Source organism: Lygodium microphyllum, chromosome 29 (genome assembly GCF_053477565.2).
Source record: "Lygodium microphyllum isolate KBCC chromosome 29, Lygodium_microphyllum_v1.1.10, whole genome shotgun sequence".
NCBI classification, from domain to species: Eukaryota; Viridiplantae; Streptophyta; class Polypodiopsida; order Schizaeales; family Lygodiaceae; genus Lygodium; species Lygodium microphyllum.
The window spans coordinates 71,231,229-71,249,470 of NC_141163.1; the positions used below are offsets into that span (position 1 = coordinate 71,231,229).

General features: G+C 34.4%; 1 pseudogene; it reads right to left on the reverse strand.

Annotated features, from left to right (window-relative positions):
- Positions 1-2,187: 2,187 nt before the first annotated feature.
- LOC148010774 (uncharacterized) lies at positions 2,188-2,900 on the reverse strand (annotated as a pseudogene).
- Between the last annotated feature and the right edge of the window lie 15,342 nt (positions 2,901-18,242).

The following is an 18,242-nucleotide window of genomic DNA, read 5'->3' on the forward strand; positions in this document are numbered from 1 at the left end:
GCTGCACTACCATTTATGAAATGTTTGTGATATCCTAACTGATATGCAAGTTGCATTGCTTCCATATCTTTCAAAGTAGAGACTAAAGGAGTCGGCTTTAACTTTGATAATTGCAAGTTATTCGATGTAAGAGATGGATAACATGAGGTATTTGTTGAGGATGTTTATATAATAGATGGTTTCTTAAAGAAAGACATGATTGAAGGTTGAATATATCTTCCATCTTTATCAATCATGGTCTCGCAGTGCTGATGATGAAGATGAAATATCATCATTCTCTAATCTAGTCCATTCATCAATGACAACCTTGAATTGTGCATACAATTCATGTCCATATTGAATTGGCACTTGTCCATATCGATCAAACTTAATGACTTAACATGCATCATGGTATTTTCTTAAGCAAGTCAAGTATGGTAGAAGTTCTTTGATCAAGATAGAGTCTCCATAATCAATATCAAATGTTTTTGGATAAATACAGTTCTCAATAGGATTTGGACATCCTTTGTGAGGGCATTCATCTATGAGAATAGTCTTGGTATGCTGACAAACATCTTCATATTAATCCCATACATACTTTAGATGCTTGAACATTGCTTTTACTCGCATCTTATCTTGCCTATATATGATTTTGAGTGGATGTCTATGACATTGTTCTTCTTAGTCCCAAATCATGAAGAAATGATATTTCCTTTTTGCATTCAAGAAAATCCATATATCCTGGTCAAAAAACAAGCCATTGCTTTCCCATTTGAAAACTTTGAAACTTTTTAGACTTAGCAAAGCATCATTGTAAAATAATACCATTGAGATTAAGTATTATACATAATTATGTTGCATTTATTATCAAGGACACATCAATCACACCATCATGCTCTACTATTGCTGAATCTGTTAGATATGCAACTATACATTTCTTAATTGAAGTTATAAAGAAGAAAAAGAAGCACGTTAGATTCATTTATTTCCTCATCATTTTACTTAATGTTTGAGCTATAAGCTAGCATAGAACACTAAATTTAACTTCATATTGACAAATACATGCATATGCACTAGTTAATAAATGATGTCTTAAGAAAAGAGACATTTGACCATGTGGACAAATCTAACCAAGAGTAATATCATGAGGTAAAGAAAATATATATAATGATTTCTTTGAGGTAAAATCTATTTTAATAAAGTCATTTTTCCATACCTACTTTTTATCACTAATTATAAGTATACTTAAGTTACTAACAATAGAGGATTGTGATTAGTTACAAAAATTATCTTGTTATTATAATATTAAACATACTCAAATTCTAAAAAGGCCATCAAAATGGCATGTACAATAAATGTGTCTATTAGTCTTAATTATTAAAATAAAATTTAAACATGATACATTTGACCATGTGACCAAAACTACAATCACATATAAGTGACATATGATAATTTAATTGGGATAGCTTATACTCTATTTGGATAAATTTTTCATAGTTTCTTCTTAAGGACTAAGCATTCTATTTTTGAACTAGTTATATCCCATAGATATTTAAACTGATGAATTGTAACAAGCATTTTATCTTAATATTCCATATACACATCTCAAAAGACACATTGGAGGTGAAATATTTGTTATAATATTTTCTAGTGAGGTCAAACTCCTTTGGGGGGTGCAGTGAAAATTTTTTGGGATATGCAATATATTCTTGGCTCTCTTATACTAAGGTACATTCATAGATATACACTAGTGATGTAGTAAAAGAGATTATAAGAGATAAGAGATTTAACCATGTGGACAAATCTAACCAAAACTAACATGACAAGATTATTACGCAACACATATATGAGAGTTTAATTGAGATAATATCTTAATTAAATTTTGCATAGCTAGCTCAAACTTTTCATTGTGATAAGTATTCTTACACACTAGATTATAATATCTCCTTTAAACAATTGTCCTCACAAAGGATGATATATTTTAATGATCTCTTTAATACTATTTTAGCAAAAGATTTAGTTACATAGATTTTTTAAACTAAACATGCTTGGTACCTTTTGCAGAAAATTAAAAAAAATAGAGACATTTTCTTTAAGCAATATCACCAAATAAAGAAAATATCACAAATGCTAATGGAGGTAACGTTTGAAGAAAAAACCAAAATTACATCAATGTGTCTTCCTTGATGAAAGGAGAAGGAACGAAGTTTAAACACTTGAAGTAGCCTTTAACTCTTTCATAATTAGACTTGCTAAATCTTGGCTCGATTCCTCTACGCCCTTGGGTGGTACTTCAAGAACTTGAACTTTAGTAGGAGGAATCTCTTGGGCATTTTAATTTTGTTGGGCACTCTCATGGACTCTCCACAATTGTGCTTCAACCTCTCTTTTCTCTTAATTGTTGCAAACCACTGTAATAGTCTTCATGTGATTTATCAATGCCACCTTAGATGTAAGTCCACTTGCATATACATCAAATACAACCCCATGAGCATCATTCAATGCTTTGATTGTAGTTCTCATAACTTTCTTTTCTTTCTCAAAATGGCCTTTGCAATCCTCTAGTCTTCTTCAAGGTCTTCATCATTGCACTCCTTGTCCAAGCCTTCAAAGTCCAAAATGGAAGGCTTGTTGATATTGTTTATATATCACTCAAAATTGATGAATCTTTTTTTCATGGTCGCTAATGTCAAAATCACAAAGGAATCTATAGATCCAAAAGCAAAGGTTCTATCCATTGGTAGGTAGTCAATACTACCAACTAGCATGTGATACTTACAAGAAATGCTTTCAATAGCATTTTTCAAAGCTACCATTTTCTTTCGATCAAGAAATGATAATAGCATGAATTGTTTAGGTTCACATGTCATTTGTAGTAGAGTGGATACAACCTTTCCAAGCTTTATAGAGTCCCATTTCATTCCCTCATCTCCATGTGCTACATCTAGAATAACAACCCCAATGGTAATTGGATCTCTGTACATAAAATGTACAAGATCAAAGGTTTCTAGGTTGCATCCAACAACATATACATGTCAAAGTAAACTAGTGGAGGATTGAAGAGGATTTTATTTTTTTCCAATTAGGAAGTTTACAATATATTTTTCTCTATTTGGTAGGGACCCAGCTCCACACGTGAGCTTCTTTGATACCCATTCATTGCAAATGCCTAAAGTCTTTGTGTAGACTTAATCATTGATATCACAATCATGAACAAGCTCTTCCCAAGTCTTCATCACACCACTACTTTCTAGAACTAAGGCATTGAAAAGAGTAACTAATTCATCCTTTAGGACCCTATCTCGGTTGATTTGCTTAGCCCTTGTTTTCATGTCAATCATATCTCCCTTATCCTATTTGTTTCTAAGAAAAAGGATATTCATTGAACTCCTCTTGTAGTGTAAGGATGTCTCCATCCTTTAGACCCATAAGGCAACAAAATGCAGTAGGAGAAGGTTACCTTCCCTTCTTTCTCTCTTCTCTTGGGATATAAGCTCACCTCTAGACTATCTCTTCATGATTTTGATCCAACTATCAAATATTTCTTAGGAGCTGACAATTATATGGCAATCTCTAGATGTGCAATTTTTTCCAATGTATGCCACAAATCTCTACAAAATATCAAATCAGTGAGTATAGAACAAAAGAAAGAACATCGCACTAATCTTCATAAAAAGTGAAGGTAAGCTTATATGTGATTACCTGTGACATTACTCTTTAAGAGCTTGTCTTAGGAAGCCCTTATTGGGTTTTTGGTGGAGAACCAAATGCTAGCCACTAATCTCTTAATTTTTTAAGTTGCTCAACATAAGGGACATTATTTATAACATTATGTGATTCTATATTTCTCATTTGTGAAAGCTCAATGCACATTTTGACAAGACAATCAAATAATATTCTACCATTTTTTATGGTGTATAAATGCTGATTGCTAGACAACGTGTAGTATTACTTTGAATATATATCTTTGATGCATGAATTGAGTGAAGCCTTGATATAATCCACTAAATATAAGTGTCCAATTTATTAGCATCCACCTCATCACAATGCATGAGTCTCTTCTCATTGTTGTCTTGTCCAAAAGGCATAAGATATGCTGTTGTTGTTGGATTCATGAGATTCTTTATGAAAGATATGGTTATCTTCTCTACATAATCCCAACATAGTGACCTATAAGCATACAAAGGAGGTGCCTCATAGCGCCTATCAATGAGAATAGGAAATTGTGTTGTTGGACCAAATGGGAAGAATTTTGCAAACATGTGAAATCTAGATTCTTCCTTCTTTCCCTTCTTCTTAACTATCTCAAGAGAATCAAATATTCTTTCTACTCCCTTAACCTCAAGAGAAATTATTGGCTTTGCAAGTGCAACTTCATGCATGGAAGGTAAAGTGGCATCATTCTCACTAGTGCTAGCAGCCATACTAACAACTTGAGCTTGTGACAAGGAACTTTATTGAGGTGGGATTTGGTGTATTATTTTCTTCTTGAGGAGCAGGTGAATATCTCGAGTCTGTTTATTTATCTTGGAGCTTCATTCTTTTGTTGGGGCAATCACCTTTTCTTGATAGGGAAAGTAGCTCACTATTTTGGACAACTTGTAATTTTGATATAATGTCCTTTGTGGTCCCTTTACCTTCTCAAATAAGGTCCAACCCATTCTTTTCAAAGATTATTATTCATCCTCTTTAATATTTGTAAAGTAAAATGACAAAGGATCAAGTTTTATACTTCATTTTTTTCTATTGATCTTAAAAGAGTACATGATGTTCCCTCTTTCCCAACACATCCATCCATTAGCTTCTTTATGACACCATCTTGTTGAAAAAATGTAATATCACTCTTTAAAGTAAATAAGAGAACATTGTCAACCCTTTTTCCTTGACTATCATAAACATCCACATACCATGGATACACAAAATCACCCCACTAACTCCATCAATGGTTTGGGTCTCCTTTTTGGATGTATTATCTTTCTTTGCCATTCAATAGTTCCAAAAAGAGGAAAAGTTATCAAAAAAAGGGGATCTACAAATAGTCAAAATTCACAAAACCTAAATAAATGTAGAAGATTTCTAGGTTGAAATTTGAAAATACAACACCACAAGATTTTACAAAATACAAGATAAATATACTCCAAAGGGACTCTTCCATAAAATGAAATATTAAAATTTGAGATTAAGTGTGGTATGAGATCTAACCATTAAAAAATGTGGTTATGTATCAAATATCATGGATTATTTTGGCCCTAAGTTAGCATTAACCGTGTTTTTCTTGCAAGAGTCATATAGTAGAAACATTGCCATGGGCTTTGGGATTTGGTCAAAAGAATAAATTCTATTAATAGTAATATTTGGCCATGGGATTAACCAAATGGTCAAGCGATAATAAAATTTTGACTGTTAGTGTGGTATGAGATATAGTAAAAAATCATTGTGGTTATGTAGAAAAACTCATGGATGATTTTGTCCCTAAGTTAACATTGGATTTCTTCTCCATGTAAGTTTCATATGCAAGGATAGTACTTTAGGAACTTTGCTAAGGTTTTTGGCCATGTAGTCCAAATCCTATTTAATGAAAGAATGAGCTTTAGTTCAATATGAGATCCACCCATATATCAATGTGGTTATGTAGCAATCTCACGACTCCATTTGGCCCAATTTAACATTTCAATTATTGTACATATAAGTTTCTCTTGAAAGGAGTCATTTGTAGGAACATTGCCATTGATTTTCGCTATGTGGTCAAATCCTATTTGGTCATACAACTTATCTATGAGATTAGAAATTTTACCATGGTTTTTAACCATATGGTTTTTAAAGGCTAGTTAAATAGAGGATGTGGTTTATTGTGATATAAAATTCACATATAAATAAATGTTGTCATGAAGCAAATCCCATAGATATCAACATAAGGTAATGTGAAAAACACTTGAAAGGTGGAGATTTGATCTCATGGTGAAACTTACAAGATATCTATATTTTTATAAACTAGTTTTAATCATATGGCCAAATCTAGTTTCATAACCTTATGAAGAAAGTGGTTCATTTGTTGCAAGATGTTGTGAAATTGGATTTGACTATATAGCCAAATATTGTTTTATAGTGGAATGAAAAAAGTGGTCTCATGGTTTGTAAGATTTATGAGATTAGATTTGCCCATATGGCTAAATGAAACAAGAATGGGGAGTTCTTGGATATTAGCATTGATAACAAAACGAAATATTTGACCATATGGCCGATTTTTATTTTATAGTGAAATGGACAAAGTAACTAATTTGTGGCAAAAGGATATGATATTTGTATATGACCGTATGGATAAGAAGTTATAAAAATTTAAAATGAAACAAATAGTTTATAGAAACAAAGTGGTTTTCTTGTTGCGCAAGACAAGTTTTGTCCACATGGCCAAACTTCTTATACTTATAGTAAGTAATTAAGGAGTTCCAAGTAGAATATGGTTTTTCTTTTTTGAGATAATGTAGAAAATATTTGTCTTAGAAGATTTTGCAATACGGCCAAATCTAGTATACCAAAATCTGTGTGATCGAACCCACCATAGATTTAGTCTTAATTCTTCAGGATTAATTCCCAAAAAAGTGGTTTGTTTGTTGCAAGACAAGATTTGACCACATGGCAGAATTATAAAAAGTAAGGAATTCTAAGTAGAAAATAGTCTTCCCTGTTGGAAGTAAGTAAGGGTTGATAATATAAAAAATCATTTGACCAAATGGTGAAATGTCATTCTTGTAGTAGAATGAACAAAGTGATTGATTTATTGAAAGATATTGTGATATTGCAAGAGTCCTTGTTTTGGCCAAGAGATAGCTTATGGAGAAGATGTGGCCACATGGTCAAATCTCATATTGTATTGGATAAAATAAGAAAAAGTACTTCTTATGTTGTAAGAAACTTTTTGACCATATGGTCTAATTTATAAATTTATGAAAGATCATGATATGTGTTGTTAGAAGATCAAAATTTATCCTATGGCAAAATCATATATTGCATTCCATGTAATATGCTTTATTGAGTATTGGTAAGTATTGTATGGCCATATACTTATTGTAAAATCATAAAGAATATAGCAATCAAATATTACAAAAATACTTTTACTGTTAAAAAATAGTATAATAGAGAGTGTTATATAGTAAAGTATAATCTGATTCATAAAAATTTGATAAAATGCTCCAATATTAGTGAATGATGCAAGAAATATAAGACTAGATTTAGCCTTAGTCAAAACCTTAAGGTATATAGCATCACACAATAGAAAGAAAGGTTAGTATTTTGAAAGTCCTCATTGATGAAAGCATTGCACAAATCATTTATTTCATATTCACATCCAAAAGAGTTTTTTTAGTATTATAAAAATCATATATTTAATATTCACAACAAAGAGTATTTTCAATATTGTATAAAATCATGTTTTTTATATCCATAGCAAAGAAGCTATCATTTGCAAGGTAGTGGGCATTAAAAAAAGGCAAGCACTCCAAGAGATCAATCAAGCAATTAGGAAGAATAAAAAGACATTGAATTTCCAAGAGTAAGTGTCTAATCTCATTGCTACAAAAGTAAAGATTACATTTAATTTTCATATGTGATTCTTATTTAGATAATGCTTGTGATGCTTGATCTTAATATCATTCTATACTAATCATATGAAAGATTAGTAGTGAGATTTGTGGTAATTGCATGGATTGAAGTGATCAAGAGAGAGTGTGCATTGGTAGAGATTAGAAAAGAAGTGGAGAATCACTAGTACCAAATCGTTGTAGTTTAACTCAAAATTAGAAATAAAGGAGAGAAGAGTTTAAAACATGTTGTAATTAATAGAAGTAAAAAATCTATGATATTCATAACAACGTAATAGAAATTACCCATGAAGTAGAGCAAACACACATGGAAGTGGTGATCATACCCTACAAAATTGTTGAACATTTGGAGAAAGGTTTCTAATTTGAAGATGCAGACAAAAGTTTTGGTCACAGTACCCAAACTTGAATAACATTTGCACTGCACAATTTGTTTTAATTGATAAAAAGAAACAATAGAGAGTACTCACAGAAGAGCAAGGGAATAGAATTGCCAAAGATTAGGGTGCAAAACTTGTAGTAAGAGAGGGGTGATAGGAGTAAAGATAGAAACACAAAGGACTGGGGATGCAAAACTTGCAATAGTAAAACTACAATAGAGAAAATAGTCAGGTTAGAGAGTTGTATGGAAGAGAGAGGGAGGGGAAGAGAAACTCGTTTTGAAAAACAACATGATTAGTTATAAAGATCGACCTTGTGAAAAGGATCATTTAATGTATCACACTATTCGAATTACCATAATTCATAACAAAATATGAGTAGATTTAGATTTTATTTTGGTAGCTATTTTTTTAATTTTTAAAGATTTTAAATAATGATTTTTTAAAATCATGTAATTGCTATATTGTCACTCACCAAGGTCTAGCTGTAGTCCTCGAACCTCGTCGTTGGGGACGTTGTCCCTAGACCCCTATGTTGGGGGCATTGTCTCTCAAACCCCCTACTAGGAGCGTTGCCCCTAGACCTCCATTGGGGGCAATGCCCCTAGACCCCCTATCCCTTGCGACTACTCTCGCCCGTAGATTGCCACCTGGAGGGGATACCCCTAAAAACCCATGATTGAGATATTGTCTCTATTTCCACAACTAGGGATATTGCCTACACACTCCCTATCCTATCCTGCTAGATATTTTACTCTTGAATTGTTACTAAGATGGCTTCAAAATTTCCAATGACATTATACATTACACATTAGACACTTTAAATATACATAATCTTATAAAATATGATTTAATATATTTTACTAATATTTATTAATTATTTAAAAATAAATTTAAATATTTTTAATACTATATTCTAAGTACATAGTATGATATATTAATATGATATAGTTAAATCTAAAATAGTATATAATATAATATAATATAATATGATACATTTTACTATTATGAATAAGTAGGTACTATAAGATTTATAAATATTTAATCATGATACAAATTATCTTTCCTTCTTAAATAGCTTCTAGTTTATGATGAAATTTTCTCAATCCTTATAGTTTCATGTCATAGGGAATGAAATCTCTTATTCTTTGGAGGTCCTTGTAGTTTCAACATTTAAGCGGAGGTCAATGTTTCTCATAAAATATATTTATCATTGTTGTCATGTGGAACACCTGAAATAAAGGTTTTAATCATTTGATTGAATATTTTCTTTATCCTTGTTGTCATGTGGAATACATACAATAGAGACTTTGACCATTTGGCTAAATATTGTTCTATGGACATCACAAACAATTATTATCCTTGCTATTATCTAGGTTACATATAATACATATTTTGACCATATGGCACATCTTTTCTTTTGAACATCACAAAGTGTTTTAATCCTAACTCTTGTATTAAATACTTACAATAGAGGTTTTGACTATCTGGCTAAAACTTTTCCTATAAAGATCACAATGAATTTTTATGCTTGTTGTATGTATTTTGCTTGAGGTTTTGACCATCTAACTGATGTGATAAACTTTGAATTGTTGGGAGAAGAGAATGATGGTGTGGTGGTAGATAAAGCCCTTGATCAAACCACACAGGAACATATATAGGTGACAACCTCCATTGTGTCACTTTGGAAAGATGGCCTATTAAATATATCACCTTTGATAATGGAACACCGTTGCTACAACAACAATCATACATGTAATTTATCTCTACAAATTCTTATGCCAAAAACATGGAAGATACCAATGAATATTTTGTTTATGCAAAAAAAAAGTTCAAAAAATGATCATATTGTATGGCCAATAGAAATCCTCAAATTTTTTCTCCTAAATGTGCAAACTTGAGAACTTCTATGGACTCCATTTCACAGGTTTCCACAATTAACTGTTGCCAAGAGAAGTATTGTCAATTTACTAATAGAGAAACAATGCAACAATTACATAAATACTTTTAGGAATTGCAATTCAAAGACCACACAAACTATGTTTATAACAAGTTTGAATCATCATTCATGATCGATCATGTGGAAATAAGAAAATACAACTTCATCTTCAATAGACAAGTGGTATGTGGAAGGGTGTGGTATGAGATTCATGGAATCCCCAAGACATCTTTTTACAAGTACAAAATACAATTTGAGCATGGTGTGAGGAGGGCAATGCATGGAAACAAGGTAGTAATAAGAGTAGCTTGGGATCACATAGAGATGGAAAGAGTCATCCTTAGAGACCTTGTCAAGAAGAATGCAAAGGAAATGCCATATAAGAGTAGAATAATGCAAGATGGATCAAGGGAGACACAATTGGTCATCCTAGATGTTTACAAGCATGTAGATATATGGGCAGAAGTAAATGCAACATTGGATGGTAATGGATGTAAGAAAATGTCCTTATCCACCTTCAATCGTATTTGAAACACAGAGTTCAAGAATGTAACCTTAGCAAAGACAAGTGAGTTCTGTAAATGTAGTACTTTCTTAGAGATCAAAGAGTGACTTGCAACAACAAAGTGTCTTTCAAGAGTGAAATGTGCTTCTAAAAAATGTCAATGTCAATGCTACAACAACAAAGTTGTTAGAACATATATTATAGTTGACATTTGGCCTCAACTTTAAATCTACATAAAATCTTGTGAATCATACATGATAAGATGGACCAATAAAAGACAGTTATCCCTAGGTTAAGGCTTCAATCAAAAGAGACTAAAAGATTTTCTCAACTACCAATTTCTTTAATAGTCATGATTACACATGGGCATGGAGAATGTAGATATGGACATTTCTCACTTGATCAATGGCCTCGCGATCCTAACTTCACAATTGCCTTATTGTCCTTGTGCATACAAGGTAAGGGTCAACATGCAAGCAATAGTAACTTTACCACACGGATAGTTGATTGAAGCCAAAGAGCATGATTTGATGGAAATAGATCATGTGCTTCAAATTCCATGGATGCTGGCTTGAAGTGAAACAACATGATTTGATGAATTATCATGTCTTTGAAATCTTACAATTTACACAAATGTATTGGAAACATAACAATCATGTGGCATATGATATCTTTTTTATTAAACATTATAACAGGAACTTGGAGCAACTACATAGGAATGCAAATGGTGATCTACAAGTAGATGGAATGTCGAGATCAACCTCCATTCTCCTAAAATCCCTCAACTCGAGAAAAGCACTAGACCACTATTAAGATGTTGCGCAAAATAAAGCATGCATGGAAGATAATACACCACAGAATGGCCATCATCATTTCAAATGATTGCCAAAGAACTTGCTACTTTAACTTGATGATTGTGGATCAAAAAATGAAAATCACTATGTCTTTGCATACCTATTATTGCTTGTTGCACAAGGAACATTTAAGATGATCCAGCTTGGGTTTCTCATGGTGGGTCATACACATAAAGACATCGATGCAATGTTGAGAAAATTTTTAGAGAAGCTAAGGATGAGCATGGCCTTTACTTTTTCTCATCTTATGCAACATTTTCAATCATTCTAGATGACAAGTCCTGCATCTTTCTTATTGAGACATATACCTAACTTTAAGAGATACATTGAGGGATACGTTTGTGATTCCAAAGACACACTTTTTGGTCACTCAAAACCTCTTCAATTTCGATTTTACATGTAAGGATATACACCTGTCATGTAATACAATATGCATCCAAAGTCCCCATACTAGTTACCAAGAGAAGGTGGCATTGGATTATGGAAGATACACTTTGCAAGAAAGCCTACTTTTCCAAAGGGTGTTCCAATATTGTTGTCCATGTGTTTGAGTACATTAAGGATCATCAAGAAGTAGTAAGTGGAGTTAAAGATAATTTGAAGTATTGGAAAAGATGGTCAAATGTACAAGGACCTGAAGCAGAGTTCATAAAGTTTATAACACCAATAGTTGATTATTGGAAACATATGATCTACACTCTTCAAGCTCCAAACATCCAAGAAGATGTATTTTTCATACATTTTTGGCCAAGAACACAAAGTGATGTAACCAATATATATGTAGATAATACATATGACTTTATTGGATTGGAAGAGTTGAATGATCACTATTGTGGTCCTTTCAGAGCAAATGACCCAAACATGCATTTAAACTAATGCTCGATGTTAAGAAATATAACTTTCTTGTTAGACCTTCAGATCCAGTATATCCAATATGGCTTGTGTTGCACAAAGTAAATACAAATCGAAACTCCACAAACTTCAACAAGGTAGGTATGCATACAATATTGGGTACCAATTTTTAGTCGTCAAAATGTTATAGATGCAGAGGTGTATCTTAATTGTTGGGATAACTATTGGAAATGCAACAAAAAAGATCCTGAACAACAGGAAACAATAGATAACATTGCCTTCTCTTGGATGAAGAAATGTGCAAAATCTCCCAAAAATTTTAAAATTACCTCAAAGGTTGTATTGAAGGCCAAAAAAAGTCTACAAGAATCCACCAACTAAATATTATCTTTGAAGATTTTCAAGGATATTAAAACTAAGGTGTTTATTAACACTACCTTTTTGAGTTTTTTTCAATCTCTTGGAAACAACCATAAGCAATAATAGGTTTCATTGCACCAAGTTCCAAATTAATGAAATTTTCAAAATTCATGAAATCTATTTTAATTTGGAATTTCCATATTGATAGAAAATTCCCAAATTCTTAAACATAGAGTCAGGTAAAAAGGTTTTTGGGATGGAGAGGCACAGAGCGTCAACTTGAGGCATGAGATAAAAAGGGACCCCAAAAAAAATCCACACCCTCCTCTCCCTAGTTTTGGTGTGGATACATGTGCATCTATCTCTTGATGAGAAACATGAAGCTTTTGAGCATTAGCCTATATTCTCAATAGCCTAGCCTTCAAGGCTCAATATTCTTCATATCAAAGCACATTTGTAGGGCTATGAAATCACTAGACTATTCATCAACACAATTGGGTCATCACTGGAGCAGATTGGCTTCATGATTGTGATTGAAAATTGATATATTAAGCGAAGGAGTCGATGCTGATATGCTGATCAATAGCAAGAACATCTGAATATCTGGGACTAGGTCACCATCAATCTAGTAGCATGCAGTAAGTAGTTGCAAGGTGTAAAGCAGAGGCAAAGTTGATCACAACTGAAAGGAGAAACTCACAAAGCATATTGAACCCTTTGATGCCTCTCTCCTTGTGTCTAAATTTCTTGATTCTTGTACTTGCCGTTAAGTATCCTATGAGTACTCCCCTTGGTTCTAGACATCTTATTCTATGAGTTTACCTTGTTTACTCTATGAGTATCCTCATGAATCCTTGTAGTGGTCATGAATAACATGAGTGGAGCTCTAGTGTGAAAGTAATTTAGACCTTGTGCCATCAATGAGAGAAGAGCATGTGCCTCTACAATCTTTATATGCTCTACACAAACCCTTGAGATGTTGTGTGAGTGACCAAGAGTCTGAGTCTGAGATCTCCTAAAAGCAAAAGGCCAGAAGAAGAGTCAAGCTAGTATGGGCTTAGTTACGATCACTCTTGAGAAACAGTCTGCTTGGAAGAAGTGAAAGGCTAATCAGAGTGTGGGATTAGATGCGACCACTCCTAAGCGATAGTATGCTTAGATGACGTGGAGGGCTAACAATCGAGGCTGTTTCTTATGTTTCTCTTATGAGGATGTGAATTGGGTCTAAAGGATTTGACAGGGTGTGAATACTCCAATGTTTTCCTAGCTTTCACAAGTACCAACTCTTACCTTGACGTTGTCGTACTACTGCGCATCCGAGGTGTGGAATCCACCAAAAAGTTGTGTGCGCGACATTTGTTACTTTGTACATATTTAGTCGTTGTGTTTGCATTTTTTTTCTATGTACCGGTATAGTGGAGAGGGGTTTGGAAGTGAATATATTTGTGGGAAGCATAGTGGTGGATATATTTGTGAAGAATGGCAAGAGATTAGGGCCCATGTGATGAAACCCACTTGAAGGTGGACGAGACAGGGTTTTATTTCAAAATCATGGTGTTAGGAAGTGACACATATGGAGCTGAAGGAGAGCTTGGTGCTCTTCTATCTGCTAGGTTTGTTGAACATGATGCCTATATAATGTTTGATGCTTTGATGACTGGGAAAGGTGGGGGAGTCAGAATGGCAGACTACTTTTACCCACAAATGGGTCTACCTCTACCACTGGTCTATCTCCTGTGCTTGAAGCATCTTACTCAATCTATAGAATCCTGGTTGCCGCTGACTTGACACTGTATAACTATCTCATGGAGCTCGGGTTGAGAAAAAGAGACTCCTTCAAATGTTAGATGACAAGAACAAGTTCTAGGTGGGAGGGACTGGGCCGCTTTTCTGGTAAAGAAAAAGGGCCGCTTTTCTGAGCGCAATATATCGGGCCTAGGGGGAAGAAAAAGTAGGGGATCGAATGTTTCTGGGGGCAGAGATCCAGACAATAGAGGCATTCATGTCTACCTCTTTACGCGAGATGCTAATGAGAATCATAGGATTGATCTATCCCATCCTAAGGCAGAATTACGAATCCACGAGCTCAGATCCTTGAGTCTGAAGGAGAAAGGCAACACAAGAACGCCTGGTGTTGTTTGGTTTATGCCAGCAGTCGCTATGCAGGACACTTCATCTTGACAGTTTCGCCTCAGATGCATCAAGCTAAGCGCATGGAGAATTGCAGTTTCCAGAGGCTGCATCATCAGGCATCTTGGCACTTGTAAATATTTTCTTCCACATACTAGCTGGAAAAGCTATTGTCAATGTTCTGGATGGAAGTGGTACTAGTATTGTGCTGATTGAAGGATCGTGGAAGTTCACCGAAATGTAATAGAAGGACTACAGACATCTTCACTTGAGGACTGCAAAGCTGGTTTGTGTCTTTGGGAAGACTATGAATTGGAGGGGTTTTCACCTTTGGTAGCAGCACATGCTGCTCTGGACTTCTCCAAACGGTCTTTTGTGAACACTTCAAATATGGAGAGGGAGAAGCGTATTTTTGTATTACGGTGGAAGAAAGCAATCAGTTCAGCTGCCACAATTGCTTGAAAACATCAGGAGATTCAGAAAAAGGTCAGGAGTAAAAACCAGGAAAAGAAGAAACCAAGTTTAGTAGAGTGGATGTCAGTGAGGAACAAGCAGATTGCTGCCGAGAAGAAGCAACACTAGGTGCTAAATGAAGCAGATAACCAGGCTGCTCCCAATTCTAGAAGCCTGCACGATTCGATCCTGTTTCGTGTTCCTCTATGGAATCAGAGAGGCCTTGCCGACTCTCCCAGTGATATCACATATCCTTTTGTCTTCTTGTTCTTTCTTCATATCAGAGAGGCCTCTTCCATTGTCTTATCCTTGAGTAACTTGTATTGCCCTTGCCTGAATGGATTATATTGCCATCCATATAGATACAACCTATCTAAGCTTGCCTCCACGTCGCAGCTTTTGATCCTGAGCAGGAAGATGATTACCAAGAATTCTGCAGAATGAAGAAGACATCTTACAAGTCTTTTCCAGTTATGAATGAAGGAACTTGGATTTTTGAATTCAAATTTTGTTCAAGACTGTCACTATTGGTTGATGCAGTACCTTGAGAAATTGCTCATTTCTCAATCAGTTATCTTTTCCTTGCTAATACCCTGGTTTAGGTTCAGATGCCTTTGAATCAATTCAAAGAAACATCGACACGGCAATGAAAATGCAGTTGCACAAGTTTGATCTTAACACAGTTCTATTTGGTGGAGAGTAATGTATTTTGGGAGACCTGTGAGACAGAGTTTTGACCGTGCAAGAACTGTGTATATCTGTTATCTTTTCCTTGCTGATGCCTTGGTTTAGGTTCAGATGCCTTTGAATCAGTTCAAAGCAACATCGACACGGCAATGAAAATGCATGTTGCACAAGTTTGATCTTAACACAGTTCTATTTGGTGGAGAGTAATGTATTTTGGGAGACCTGTGACAGAGTTTTGACCGTGCAAGAGCTGTGTATATCTGTGCAAAATTGCACCAGACCTGGTTGGCTGTTACAAAAATTTTATCTGTGCAAGAGAGCTGTATGTATTTGCCAAAAGTATACCATACTTGCTTGGCTAACAGCTGACACAAGTGGGGAGCTTGAGTTGCTTTTTCTGTGGAAGAGAAGCCTAGGAGAGCCACCTGAAATTGAGCTTTCAAATTGAATCTGATCTCAATAGATTGATCTTCTATCTTGAAATTTGTCAAGGTCTTCTGTAGATGCGACTTTGCTTTCGAAAAACCCTTCGACAACGTGCGCCTACTTCAAGGGATTGTCATGCCTGCTTCATGAGACCCTACATCTTCTGGCCATCGCATGCGAAACACTCCGACTCTGTCCCTCCTTTTTAGTGCTCAGCTAGTTTTTTCCACTTTATGTATACAAAATTGGATTACATTGGCCACCAAAAGTGAAGGAAAGCTAGTACAAGTGCCTTTCCAAGTTGTAGGTCTTCATCTTCGAAGAAAATATTCCAAATTGCACTTGCATCAAGCTTGGCTCTCAAGATATTATTATGAATAATTATATGATCATATATGTTCAATGAAAATAATTATATACATGTTAGAATTAGTTTTCAAAATTTTTTTGACATGTCATGTCTTTGTTGGATTTTGTGCTTTTTTTTGCTTTTGGCTACCTTGTAGTGTTCACCTTGTTAGTTTCATCACTCTTTCCATTTTATGATGTCAAACTTGTACCTCACAGCTACACACATGTATAAGGAGAAGTATAGGCACAAAAATCCCAAGCCCAAAACACTATATAAACTCAGTTTTCTTTACAATGGAGAAGTCCCACATTACAAGGTTTCTTTTTCATCGTGATTTGTTATAGGGGAGGAGCAAAGTAATCCATTTACAATATAGCAATATAATACAAAAACCACTTAGAGGGAAAAATTCTCTTTTGCTACAACCTCAATACATATAAGCAACCTCACATGATTACAATTGCAACTATGGGTGACCATATATTTTCAAATAGTGTATAACATCAATGATATTATTAGGAAGACAAGAAAGCATTACAATTTTAACTAAGGGATATAATTAGATAATCCTCTTGAGGGGAGTGGCTAACTCATACAAAAGATCAAAAGGGTTGTTTATTACATAGATAACTCTCCACCCATAACTCCACACACATCACATAGAACATAAAAATTCTTCTTTACAAACCCAAAGGTGCCCCAAGATTTACAAGATCCTATGTTAGTATGACAAGCCCTTTTCCATCACTCTTCAATACTCTAGCCTCAGCATGAGTCACAACCTTCAAAAACATTGAAAAAGTAGCTAAGAGATGTAATCCAAAACATCGTTAAAACCAAAAGGGACTTTCTACTTAACACCTCATGTCAAGCATTCAGATACACCAAGCCTTTGAATAACTCATTCATATTTGTATCTTTGGTAGGTCCATTTTCCATGAGCTCAGGAGAGGTAGGTTCAAAAGGTAGATATATTAGTAGTTTCAAGATTGTATTTTCCCATGTGAATGAGCTCTTGGGTCCCATAAGTCTCAAAGCTTATACCTAAGTCTTAAGTTACTATAAGTAACAGATGATCATTTTTTATGAAAATGAAAAGAAAAAAAGAAGAGATGTCGATTTGGTCTGCTAGTAGCCCTCGGGGGATCCACCTATAAGGCATCATCTATATAACATGCATTTGAAGGATATTAAGAAATACCCTTTATTTACATGCTATAAGGTCTTAAAACGGCCCCCTTTTACTTACTAAACTTACACTTTTATAAATATAATCTCATAAATTTTAGTAAATATAATACCCTTTCTTTTGAACTGGAATAGTATCTTACATATTTTATAAGGTGGACCCCTAGGGCGGTAGCCCTCCTTCACTTGCCCTTCTTATAGGCATCCATTGCCCTTGGTACAATCAATTGCTTCTTTGAAACTCATACATGTCTTTGACATGCATCACCTCCACATATGCATTTAAATCATCAATTATCCCCCCTCATTGTCTCACCATGCTCAACACCTCAAACCTTCTATTCCCAACTTAGTCAATGAATCAAAGTCCTCTTCTTGTACCATGCCATCAATGTGGCCCTACTAGATCACAATCGACTTGATTCCTTCACTAAAGCATTCTTACAAAGGTTAAAAAAACAAACTATAATTAACACAAGACCTTATTCATGCACAAGGCACAAAGAAAACCTTTTTGACTCTTTGTAGGGAATAGCGAT